This window comes from Saccopteryx leptura, chromosome 6, assembly GCF_036850995.1.
Source record: "Saccopteryx leptura isolate mSacLep1 chromosome 6, mSacLep1_pri_phased_curated, whole genome shotgun sequence".
Taxonomy (NCBI): Eukaryota; Metazoa; Chordata; class Mammalia; order Chiroptera; family Emballonuridae; genus Saccopteryx; species Saccopteryx leptura.
The window spans coordinates 140,881,250-140,894,590 of NC_089508.1; the positions used below are offsets into that span (position 1 = coordinate 140,881,250).

General features: G+C 39.1%; 1 protein-coding gene and 1 pseudogene across 1 annotated transcript in view; one reads left to right on the forward strand and one right to left on the reverse strand.

The window, feature by feature from the left end:
- Positions 1–13,341, reverse strand: part of SUGCT (succinyl-CoA:glutarate-CoA transferase) — a 249,485-nt gene that overhangs the window by 131,416 nt on the left and 104,728 nt on the right. The gene's annotated exons all lie outside the window — the stretch shown is intronic.
- On the forward strand, positions 1,525–9,603 carry LOC136376464 (small ribosomal subunit protein eS24 pseudogene; annotated as a pseudogene).

The following is a 13,341-nucleotide window of genomic DNA, read 5'->3' on the forward strand; positions in this document are numbered from 1 at the left end:
TCTACTTGATAGGAGACAATGTCCCCTCCTCTCTGCTTTAATCACAGTAGTTCCACCTTTACCTGTGTTACTTTTCTATGTAAAAGTTGAAGAAAGGCTCAATAACATTTAAAATGACACTAAATACATGAATAAGTGCATAGTCCAAACACACATTAAGAGTAAACTGTGTATTACTAAACTACAGTGACTTCCTAAACCACAGTCTTCCAAAAATCCTCTGGCTCTCTAAATATCCAAGGTATGAATCAATCACACATTAATTTATTTATATACCAACCTCCAAGGAACAAAATACAAATCCTCCCAGAGGTGTCATTTAAAGCCTTTTCTTGTCGATTGAGATTATAAATTTGTAGAACTATATCTTTTGATACAAAGTGTTTAACTAAGTTTTTTGATTTAAGAAGTCTGAAAAAGCACCAAATCTTATGTAGTTATCTCAGAATGGTAGCACTATAACTCATAATTATTTTCTTTTTAATACTCCTGTATTTTCAAAGTTTTCCAAAATAAATATTTGTCACTTTTATAATAGAAAAGAAAAAATAAGAGTATTTTAAATTTAAAAACATAGCTAATATAACTATCTGATTTATTTTATGATTAGATCTCTTATCAATGATAATTGCAAAGTACTTTTCCCTGATTTTTTTTCTCTAAGAACATAAAAATTCATTTTTTATTAAGATTTTATTTACTGGCCCTGGCCAGCTGACTCAGCAGTAGAGCATCGACCTGGTGTGTCAATGTCCTGGGTTCAATTCCTGGTCAGGGCATGCAGGAGAGGTGATCATCTGCTTCTGAACCCCCTTTTCTCTCTCTCTCTCTCACTCTCTTTCTTCCCCTTCCTGTATCCATGGTTTAATTTATTCAAGCACATCTGCCCCAGGTGCTAAGGATGCTCTATCTCAGGTGCTAAAAATAGCTTGGTTGCCAGCAGCCCCAGATAAGCAGAGCATCAGCCCCAGACAGGGGTTGCCAAGTGGACCCTGGTTGGGTTGCATGCTGCAGTCTGTCTCTGTATCTCTAGTATTCTCACTTTAAAATTAAAAAGTAAAGATTTTATTTATTGATTTTAAAGAGAGAAGAGAGAATGGCAGTGGGGGAGGGAACGGGTATGTTCCTTGACTGGGTAAGCCCAGGGTTTTGAACTGATGACCTTAGCATTCCAAGTCAATGCTTTATCCCCTCCGCCACCACAGGCAAAGCAAAACATGACAATTCTAAGAGAAGATCTATCCATATTCATATATTTGGTGTCTCCACTGATGGTGAACATACTGACTCTAAAGACACAAAACAAAAATTGTGCAGTTATTGTATCTTCAATATAAAAATTTGGTTTTATTTCAATATATTCATCTTTCTCATTATCTGAGCTAAACTAATATTAAGATGAATTTACATTTTCTTTCAATAGTCCAAACAATGGCAAAGAAAAATAATTCAAATCATTTTAACTAAAAACAGGGGAAAAAAGGGGCTCTTTTCCTCCCCAACTGCTTGAAGATTGGCACTATCATGAATGATACAGTAACTGTCTGGACCAGGAAGTTCATGACCAATAGACTACTCCAGCAAAAACAAATGGCCAGTGATGTTCTTCAGCCTGAAAGGCAGTAGTACCCAAGACAGAAATTCAGAAAAAACTAGCCAAAATATATGAGACTACACCAGATGTCATCTTCATGTTTGGATTCAGAACCCATTTTGGTGGTGGTAAGACAACTGGCATTGGCATGATTTATCATTTAGATTCACAAAGAAAAATAAGCCCAAACATAGATTTGCAAGACATGGCCTGGATAAGAAGAAGACCTCAGGGAAACAGAGAAGGAGACTCAAGAACAGAATGAGAAAGTCAGGGGAATTGCAAAGGCCAATGCTGGTACTCCAAAAGTGAGCTGGAGACTGGACAACAGAAATAAGGATTCTTCAGTGACTTTATCTGTGGTAGTTATGCAGATTTTTCATGAAAAGATTAATGAACTAAGAACTTAAAAAAATAAGACCTGACTAGGTGGTGGCACAGTGGATAGAGTGTTGACCTAGGATGCTGAGGTCCCAAGTTTGAAACCCTGAGGTTGCTGGCTTGAACGCAGACTCACCAGCTGGAACACAGGTTGCCAGCTTGAGTGTGGATCATAGACATAACTCCATAGTTGCTGGCTTGAGCCTAAGGTCGCTGGCTTGAGCCCAAGGTCGCCCCCTTGAGCAAGGTGTCACTGGATTCATTGGAGCCCCCACTCAAGGCACATATGGGAAGTAATCAATAACTCAAAGTGCCGCAACTATGAGTTGACGCTTCTCATCTCCCTCCCTTCCTGTCTGTCTCTCTGTCTTGGTCTCTCTACCTTTCTCTCTCTCACTCTCTTGCAACAACAACAAAAAAATATGTGTCAAGCAGAGTCAGTCCCGTTCAAAATTTTTCTTCAGCTAATTCAAAAATAAATAACTTAGAATTTACCATGGCTTTTTTTAGAATAAAAAAATAAGGTGAAGCTGGCATTATTTCATTGAAAATGTGTATTTCTATTTATTTGTGGAGTTTTACCAGGTATAAAAATTCTCTACATTATATGAAAACTATTGCACAAATAGTAGTTTCTGTTGCAGCCCAAATTAAATGGGCTTGATAAAGTGATTAGAGACTTTCAGATTTTGTCATTCTCACACACAACTTAGATGAAGCAGTATGTTCCTCCATCATCACTCAGGGACTATCATTTGGCCTGATGTTCTCATAGCCTGAAAATATTTGGTAACAGACTTATTACAAAATCATAAACCAATATTGAATTTCCACCAATACAATCAGGTTCCAAAGCCAGGCTTATGTTTTTAATTAATACTAACTTTGCACCATAGGTACATAAATAAACATCTGCAACACTCTTGAGAGTATCATTAGATCAAGATCAAATGTCAGGAAATGTATCAAAAGTGGTTCTTCTAATTTCCGGGTTAACAAGGCAACAGACAGCAATCCAAGTATGATTCCTCTCAACAACCCATCAAATAACCTATGGAGAATTCAATAAAGATAAAAACTGGGGGGAAAAGAGATTAGAAAAAAAAACCTTTAAAGTTAAAGGGAGGAATAAGACTATACTTTCAGGGATCATTTCTATAGTTTGTTAAAGTTAAAGGGAAGATAGGTAACACTGTATTCCATGTTTAGTGGAGAATTTCCACTAAAAGTATGACTGATGCAAAGGATTAAGAAGTACATTCTTGAATGATAAAGCATGTATTCTGTTCAGAACTAGATCATACAGGCCACCTTCAAATAAGAAAAGGGGATCTTTTTTTCTCCCACACATTCCTAGTCTAAAGGAAAACCAACCAAAGATTAGAATAGAATTTTTATCTCTACAAGGTCCTAATTAGTTAATTGATACTTTTTATATGGCAATGAACAAAATATTTAGAATTCTAAGGAAAAAATTTTAGATCTTTTGAGGTCAAAGAGATTTTTTTTTAAACAAGGCCCCTTTTAATTAATTTCTATGTTAAAGTATTATCTGCAGTTTTCAATAGTCCTTGCTGATGAGTTTTTAACTTTTTAATTTTTGTTTTATTGTGTCTGTTTGATATTTATTTTAAACATACATACAACCAAATCATCACCCTTATTATTAGCACACCTAGTGGAGAGAGGTTCATCCATGGAAAATTTCCACGGAGCTAGCCTGGTCACTACTCCACAAAGAGACAAGGTGACCAGACTTGTATAACAGATCATGATGATATCCAATTATAACATCCTTTCTTTTTATCACTTGAAGCACTGGGATCCAAGCTTCTTCTAGTCTTCAATAAAAACATTACTGCTACAAAAAAACAAACAAACAAACAAACAAAACATTACTGCTACAAAGTAGCATATATGCATAGTTCCCCAAGAGTAAATAAAATAATTTTGCAGAGCCTCTCTTGCTTTCACCTTTCTCTTTTAAATTGTGTAAATTTTCCTCTTGGAATGGAACTCCTTAACCATGCATGACTTGAGGGACACTAATGACAGTTTTCCAAGCCCATTTTTTCCCAGAAGAATTAGCACATAGCAAATAGCCAAGCATCTCTGCCCACAGATGCAAGATTTTCTAAGAGTAGCCCTGTACAGTTATTAATTCTAGACTCCATAAACTGCATGTAAAAATAAATTTTTTAAAAACCCTACAGTTTTCCAAAACAGAATTTGGTTCCTCCATTCACTTGACATCTTCTACAGTCACTTATAGACTACCAATTTCTGGTACACAACAGAGGAGAAATTAGATGAGTAATTGTAGACATGCTCAGCATGGTGAGATGCTTTAACCAAGACAAAGCATTATCAGCAGGGGTGGATACAAGAATAATTCTGGACGCAATTCATGGTGGGGAGGTTGGCAGGAGAGTAGGCAGACCTCACATAGTATCTGTGACGCTAGCTTAATGATGCTAACAGGCAGTTAAAGCCAGAAACTAAATTTCATGGAGCAGCAAACCTCTGCTAAATTCAGATACAGATTCTATAAACAAGTTGCCATTCAATCTAATATTGATAGAGGGAAATACTACTATCCCAATGGACAGTCAGTGTGGAAAAGAAAACTCCACCAGGAATACCCTTACATGTGGCCTGTACCTCCTTGCTGCCCTGTAATCCCTTTCTCCTTCTTATGTAAAGAGGGTGCTAGCCAGTCCTGTTTCCTCATGCTTTCTTGTAAGCTATATACATATCTGCACCAAGACAAAATGGAAAAAAAAATAAAATTATTTTTAAAACACTTTTGTTCTCCAAAACAAGTAAAGAAACAGGCTTTCTCCTGTGGACAAAAGCTGTAATAAATAAATAAATAAATAAGCTTCATTTTAAATCCATAACATCTGCCCTAAAAAAGGTAATTATAGCTAGATATTTCCTATAGCGTCTGGGCTGTAACTTGTGGTCATCACCTCTACATTCTAATGAAGAAATATCAGCTCTAAATCCAGAACTGTTCACAGCATAGACCTTCAGCTATCTCTAAATATTATTTGCATTTGGTAAGAAATAAATGACACAGGAAACTGATTAGTCACTATTTGTTGTTATCCTAAAAGTTCTGCATCATTACAATTAAAAATATCAAAGTATAATATGGCCCAGAAAAAAAGAGAAATTATTAATTTTTATAGACCTTAAAATAATGTACATGCTAGAAACTTTAAGGATCTTTCTCAGTCCTTTACCTCATACTTCACATCTTCAATGAATTCCTATCAATTTAATCTCTGAATTATCTCAAAAATGTACATATTCCTTCTTCTCTATAGAGTCTTTCTACTTTAACTCTTAGTTTAGATCCACAGTGAAATGAAAAATACCACTATAACCTCAACACCCTGTGCCCAGTCCATAGTTCTGACACACAAAGAAGTACAGGTTGTGGGGTGGTCAGCAGTGGGGGAAGGTCATGTGGGGAACTCAGGCCCAGGAACTTTGGCTAGGAATGCCCACACTCGGGTTCGCCAAAAGAAACTTCCCAGGAGCCCTTTGGAAAAAAGCGAATGTCTGCCAGTCAGTGAGATTTCACCACGTCATATTAGCTCGACCACCCTAGAGACCCTTTAAATATCTCTCACACGGGTCACCCCATGCGACTTCTCTGACCCCTGCCCCCAGGACCAGAGAACATCATCTGGGCAGCATGGTACTCAATAAAACCTTTACTACTCCACACTTTGTGGCTATACCCCTTCCTTCCTTCTCGGTGGGGAAAAATACCTTACATTTGGTGCCAAAAATCTGGGAGGAGTTGAAGTCCACAAGGACCGCTCCTCTTCCCTTTCCCTCTGAGAAAAAAACAGGAACTCTGACCTTCCACTCACTTCGGCGCAAGTGTGGTTAAGTCTCCTGCCTCCAACCTCCCCTCAGTTCTTTCTGCCAAGACTTCCTGTTCGAAACCGCAGCTGTGTCAGGGACCTCTTCAGTTCCAAATGCATGTGTGCCGTGGAGACGTCCCGAGCACATCCACTTTCCCTATCCATCTGTGGCCAGAGCTTGAGTTTTGGGATGCCAGTTCTCAACTCTGACAACTCCGAGGACTGAGGGCGGCCGTGGGGGCACAGGAATCCAAAAACACTCCTGGAGTTGCCTTATCCGAAATCTCTCCCTCCCTAAAGAAGAAGAAACTGTTCTTCTCCGCTGTGGTCAGGCCACAGAACCCACTGGATAATCAGACAGGTAGCCTCCTGAAGGGACTTTCAGTTTTAACACCCTCACCAATTAAACTATCACCAAAAGAACTAGAAACTGGGCCTGACCTGTGGTGGCACAGTGGATAAAAGCGTCGACCTGGAAATGCTGAGGTCACTGGTTCAAAACCCTGGGCTTGCCTGGTCAAGGCACATATGGGAGTTGATGCTTCCAGCTCCTTCCCCCCCCCTCTCTCTCTCTGTTTCTCCTCTCTCTCTCTCTGTCTCTCCCTCTCCTCTCTAAAATGAATAAATAAAAAAATAAAATAAAGATAATGATTATGGTAATAAAACTTTTAAAAAAAAAAGAACTGGAAACTGGTTCGAGATCCTTACATTCAGGGCTTCTAATTATTTGTGAGCCTGTCCTTAATCTCTGTGCCACCTGTTCTACCACGCAGGCCTTTTTTTGGCCAGAGAAACCTCACCTAAAACCTCCGCTCCTAATCTTTCCTTCTCCACAGACTCCCAATTCTTTCCCCCTCCTGCTTGTACCCCAGGACACCCCTCTCTTGGGACTCCTCTCTGGTCCTTCTGCAGACCTCTTCCGCTCAAGTCTCTTCCCTCTAAGAGCCCCCTCCTCTCCTTTCGCTGGATCCTGTTTCTCATTCACCTGTAAATACCAGTCTCTCTTTCTCCTCCCCTGCTGGCCAGGGGCCCTTCCCTTCTCCACTGTGTTCTTAAGACCCTCTTCCGTCAGGCCATTCTCAGCCTGCCATTGGCTCTTCCACTGGTTTGCAGGACACCCAACCCCAATTTTCTTTTCTTTTCTTTTCTTTTTTTTTTTTTTGTATTTTTCTGAAGTTGGAAATGGGGAGGCAGTCAGACTCCTGCATGCATCTGACCGGGATCCACCTGGCATGCCCACCAGGGAGCAATGCTCTGCCCATCTGGGGCATTGCTCTATTGCAACCAGGGCCATTCTAGCACCTGAGGCAGAGGCCATGGAGCCATCCTCAGCACCCAGGCCAACTTTGCTCCAATGGATCCTTAGCTGCGGGAGGGGAAGAGAGAGACAGAGAGGAAGGAGACGGGGAGGGGTGGAGAAGCAGATGGGCACTTCTCCTGTGTGCCCTGGCCGGGAATCGAACCCGGGACTCCTGCACGCCAGGCTGATGCTCTACCACTGAGCCAACCAGCCAGGGCCCAACCCCAATTTTCCGGCAGGAATTTCTGGCCCTGTCCTGCCTCTAGCTCCAGCATTTCTGGCAGGATCTGGGTGCCGGGCTCCCCACGAGCCCCCCTCCTCTTATTCTCAACCCCCAAACCCCTATTCGAGACCTGTGAACATGGCATTTAAAGTTTTCAATGGTCGTGGCTGGTAGAAAAAAGCTGAAGCTTTTCGCCAGGCCCGCATCCAGCAGAAGGTAATGCTCCAAACTCAGGCTCTTGTGGAAGCCCTGAGGCCGGCAGAGCAACAGGGGCAAGGCATATAAAGTGCCAGATCCAAGTCCAAGCCACAAAAAGAAATCCCACCAGGAGCTTGCTTTAAGTGTGGCCAGAAGGACCACTGTGCCCAACAGGGCCCCCACCCATGGCTGCTCACTGAGCCCTGTCCTGACTGCAAGCAACCCGGTCACTGGCAGAGTGATTGCCCCTTTAGGCAACAGGCTTTTCCTCAGTGTCTCTACGTGGAGGACAAGCCGCTTGAATGGAAAGGCCAAACTAGCCAGATGGGCCTATCATTGAAATTCCTAGACCTCATGGACGGCTGACACAGCCTGGACTCGGAGACCCCCATCATCCTCACCAAACCCAGGGTAACACTGCAGGAATGGGTAAGTCCATCTCATTTCTTGTGGACACAGGAGCTGCCTTCTCTGTTTTGCCATCACACTATGGACCTCTAGTTCCCTCACAGGTCTTGGTTATAGAAATGGATGGGACCCTTTCTTTTCCTCTTTGCACACCACTCCTGACATACAGTTTTGCCTCAAACTTGTCTCCATGCAGGACCACTGGCAGTCAGAACCACTGGACTCTACTCGTCTCCAGCTCACCAAAAGGCTGGACCTTGCAGATACCCCTATTACTTCTCTTTTTTTTTAATCCTTACAGGACCACATCATGAAGTTTCTCCAGTCACAGCCAAACAGATATTCTTCCTGACACCCCTCAGAGCCACCATTTTCCAATCTCCCCCTTCCCATGATGCCCCTAATCAGCAGGAAGTAGATAGATGAATAAGTGGTGCCCCTAATTAACACAAAAAGACCAGAATGTGAGGTGGTGGGCAATGGGGGAAGGTCACATGGGGAACTCAGACACGGGACCTTTGGCTAGGACCATGCACACTCGGGAATGCCAAAAGAAACTTTCCAGGAGCCCTTTGGAAAAAAGCAACTGTCTGTCAGCCAGTTAGATTTCAGAACGTCATATTAGCTCGACCACCCTAGAGACCCTTTAAATATCTCTCACACGGGTCACCCCACATGACTTCTCTGACCCCTGCCCCCCTGGGACCAGAGAACATTGTCTGGGCATCGCAGCACTCAATAAAACCTTTACTATTCCACACTTTGTGGCTACGGCCCCTTCCTTCCTTCTTGGCAGGGAAAAATACCTTACACAGGTCATCCTATTAAAAATTTCCAATGAATTTCCAATCAAAGATAGTGAACTCAGGAGTCAAAATCACAATTCTTTCTCCCAATTCTGACAGAAATAACCAAGGGAAATATATAAATGTAGTAGAGATTCCTAAAGTTCAGGAATCTCTACTACATACAATTCAAATAGGATTAGCTGGACAAATGTCTGAAGTGTAATTTACCTCTGCAAGCTCATTTCCTCACAGGAAAACAAACAATAGTGAGTACGTAGTGGTAAAGGCAGAACTGAGTGGCACCACTTGGTTGAATATCTTGCTCTACTAGCAGAGCAATCCTAAACAAGTGACTGAAATGTGTTTCAGTTCTCTTGCTTAAAAATTATGAATTATAGAAGTTATCTTGTGGGGATGTTGTAAAATTAAACCAATTAATACATGAAAAGTAATATGCCTATTATTTAATGTGTTCAATAATTGCTATTATCATCCCACTACAATGTAAACCCCAATTCCAGCAACAGGAGCATGAGATAGATACACATTTGATGCAAACAACAGTAATGCCACATTATTTACCTCAGGTTTGCTCTTATATGATTGTTATTCCATGTAAGTAATACATATACTTAGTTTATTAAGTTAAATAGTATTCCAAGATTTATAACCAAAAAAAAAGTCACATCTCCCTAAGTTCAAATCCCACAACCCATAGAGAACCACTTCCAACTCTTTTAGCTGTTTCTTCTAGTATATTTACTTTATTTTTTAAATTTTATTTATTGATTGAGATAGAGAGAGAGTGAAAGGTGGGGGGGGGGAGAGAAAGAGACATCAATTTGTTGTTCCACTTATTTACACATTCATTGGTTGATTTTTGTATGTGCCCTGACTGGGGATGGAACCCACAACCTTGGCATATGGAGATGATGCTACCTTGCCAGGTTTTCTAGTACATTTACTAAATTTAAATGATACACACATTACAATTCTTGAATTTCAAGTTCAGACATGAAATATTAGCTTACTACTATTGAAGATGTGGATTGTGCTATCAAAATCACTTCCCAGATATAATAATACCATAAATTTTGCCCAATATTTATATTACTATGACTATGAAAATATTGCCCACTTCTGAACCACATCTTTCCTTTCTTCACCTTTTGGTGTGCTTAGTTTTCTATGTGCCTATATCTAAATCTGCTCCCTAATTTACCAGTCAACATAATTTAACTTCCTATGATGTCCAAACACATCAGATCATCTCTCACTTCTCTGACATTTTGTTTTTAATTGTAGAAAACTGCCTGAAGGCCTGTATTCTCTTGTGCAAGCTGGACCAGCTGCTTTCTAGGCTTACTGTACAAGTTGTCATCATGGGCCTTCCTTGACCTCTTTCCTCTATGAAACCCTTTGTATCCTGGATATTATAATCAATTATTATTATCATCATTTTCATCATTTGTTTATTTTAATGGAAAACTTTCTTCAGTATATTCCTGAGAAAGTATTTAAAAAAGTGTAATTTTTTTTTAATTTGAATAAAACATAACTGAAAATCTTTACTCAACTCTTACACTTGATTTATCTGGGTTTGGAATTCAAGGTTAAATATCATTTTTCACTAAAATTTGGAAGATTTCCTTCCAATAGGTTAAGATCATTACCTGATTATCTAAATCGTCCCATCTTTAATGACTTTTTGGTCTATTTGTTCCATCAATTACTAACAAAGAAATATTAAAATCTTCATCTATTACTGTGAATTTATGTTTTTCCTTGTAATTTTATCAATTTTGTTTTATATATTATGAGGTCCTACTGAGGGCTTTAGAATTGTAAAACTCCTAATAATTACCATTACAGCCATGTGAATAATAAGCTATGAATTGTTATCAAGTATCCCTTATTTCGTTCAATGTTTTCTGCTTCAATATCTACCGTTTAGTATTAATAGAGCTTCACCAGCTCTCTTTTGGTTAATATTTATATACTATATCATTTTCCATCTTTTTCTTCTTAACTTTTTTGGTATCGCTTTAGATGTGTCTCATAAATAAAACTGAGTTGGATTGTGGGGGTTTTTTTTAACCTAGTCTGACAATCTTTGATATTAACTGGGAATTTTAATCCTTTTATATTGAAAGTAATTGTATGACATATTTGTGTTTAATGCCTCAGTCATCTTCTAAGGTCCTTTCTATTTGTTCCAGTTGTTCAATGTTTCTTTTTTTCTCCTTCCTTAACTTCTTTTTGATTGCTTTAATATGTTATCATTCTTTATCTCTTGCATTAGTTTAGAACTTATGCCCTCTCTTCTATTTTTCTAGTTCACAGCCTAGAAAACATACTACACAAACTTTGAATTATCACTTTATCTCTTCTTTACCTCTATCCTCCTCCAGACAATGCAAAAACATTAGAATCCTTTTACCCCCTCCTTACTTATTTGCTATTGTCATGTGTGTGTTATACATATTATATATTAACATGTATTTTATTACATATTATGCTTTATAAAGTCAATATTCATTTAGATTTACCCATGTAGGTTCATGTTAAAAAGTCTTTGTCTTCATTTTCAAAGAATATTTACATAGAGAATTTTTAGCTATTTATTTCAGCACCTTGATAAAGATATTTGTCTATTATTTTCTAGCTCCCAGTATTGCTATTACAGTAAGTTGTAAGCTGTCCGACAACTCTCATTCCTCTGAATGTTTTCCCCTCCCCTTTTAACTAATGTTAATATTTTCTTTGTCTTTGATTTCTATACTTTCATTATAATGTGCCTAAATAAGGATTTCTTCCTATTTACCATGTTTTCATTTAGAGTAATCCTCCTCAGTCCTAACATGCAATCCTCCACACACTCTATTTCTTCATCCGACACCTGTTTTCAAATGATGTGATGTAGGACTCAAGTGTTCTAGATAACAAGTAAGCCATCAAATCAAAGGACCCAGGTACTGCAGTGATTAAATTGCACAAGGCCCTCTATGGCTCATACTATCTGTAATATAAGAAATAAGTAAACTTTCCCAGCACCATTTATTTAAGAAGCTTTCTTTTCTCCATTGTATGTTTTTGGCTCCTTTGTCAAAGAAAATTTGTTCATATATATGTGGTTTTATTTTTGGGCTTTCGATTCTGTTCCATTGGTCTGTATTTTGTTTTTCTGCCAATACCATGCTGTTTTGATTATCATGGCTCTATAGTATAATTTGAAGTCAGGTAGTGTAATACCTTTGGCTTCATTCTTTTTCCTCAAGACTGCTTTGGCTATTTAGGGTTTTTTACAGGTCCATACAAACCTGGTAATTTTTTGTACTATTTCTTTAAAAAATGACTTTGGGATTTTGATGGGATTGCACTAAATTTGTATATTGCTCTGGGTAATATGGCCATTTTAACTATGTTGAGTCTTCCAATCCATGAACATGAAATATTTTTTCATCTCATTGTGTCTTTTTCAATTTCTTCCAATAGTGTATTATAGTTTTCAGTATATAGTTCCTTTACATCCTTTGTTAAATTTATTTCTAGATATTTTATATTTTTATTGTTGGAATTATAAAAGGGATTTTTTTTAGTTCATTTTCCAAAATTTCATCATTGCCATATAGGAAAGCAATAGACTTTTTTTTTTTTTCGTATTTTTCTGAAGTTGGAAATGGGGAGGCAGTCAGACAGACTCCCGCATGCACCCAACCGGGATCCACTCAGCATGCCCACCAGGGGGCGATGCTCTGCCCATCTGGGGCGTCGCTCTGTTGCAACCAGAGCCATTCTAGCACCTGAGGCAGAGGCCATGGAGCCATCCTCAGCACCTGGGCCAACTTTGTTCCAATGGAGCCTTGGCTGTGGGAGGGGAAGAGAGAGACAAAGAGGAAGGAGAGGGGGAGGGTGGAGAAGCAGAGGGGCACTTCTCCTGTGTGCCCTGGCCAGGAATTGAACCCGGGACTCCTGCACGCCAGGCCGACGTTCTACCACTGAGCCAACCAGCCAGGGCAGCAATAGACTTTTGTATATTGGATTTCTATCCTGTGACTTTACTGTATTGGTGTATTGTTTCTAATAGTTGGGTTTTTTTTGTTTATTTGTTTGTTTTTTTGGTGGAGTCTTTGGGATTTTCTATACATGGGATCATGTCATCTGCAAAAAGTGATACCGTTATTTCTTTCCCAATATGGATGCCTTTTATTTCTTTCTCTTGCCTGATTATTCTGGCTAAAACTTCCAGAACTATGTTGCATAAAAGTGGAGAGAGTAAGCAACCTTGACTTGCTCCTGATTTTAGAGAAAAAGTCTTTGTTTTTTCACCATTTAGTATATTAGCTGATAGTTTGTTATAATTGGAAAGCCAAGTGCAAAAGAATTAAACTTGACTACACCTTGTCCCCTGCACAAAAATTAATTCAAAATGGATCAAAGACCTAAATATAAAATCTGAAACAATAAATTACATAGAAGAAAGCATAGGTATTAAACTCATGGACATTGGCCATACAGAACAATTTATGAATTTGACCCTAAAGGCAAGGGAAGTAAAGGCAAAAATA